Raw genomic sequence first — 340 nt, forward strand, 5'->3', positions numbered from 1 at the left:
GGGGGGGGGGATGGAGGAGGGGAGACATTTCCCCATGGCTTTTTGGGTGGAAAAACACCCAAAAAGGAACTGTTTTTCAGGAAAAACAGTCCTGAAGGTGCAGAGGAACAGACGGGACGTGACACCACGTCTGCCCCACGGCATCGCTCCGTCCCTGCCCCGGGGACAAGGAGGTGGCCTTCCCCTTCCACGTCCCTTCCCCTCCCCAAAAAAGGAGTAGCTGGGGCAGGATGTGACCCCCCCCCCCTCCCCCCGGGTTGGGAAGGAGGGGGGGGAAGGACACCCCTTGTCTCAGCCTGTTTGTGCCCTGGGGTGTGTGTGTGTGTGTGCGTCCCACCCC

This window comes from Calidris pugnax, unplaced genomic scaffold (assembly GCF_001431845.1).
Source record: "Calidris pugnax isolate Ruff unplaced genomic scaffold, ASM143184v1 scaffold305, whole genome shotgun sequence".
Taxonomy (NCBI): Eukaryota; Metazoa; Chordata; class Aves; order Charadriiformes; family Scolopacidae; genus Calidris; species Calidris pugnax.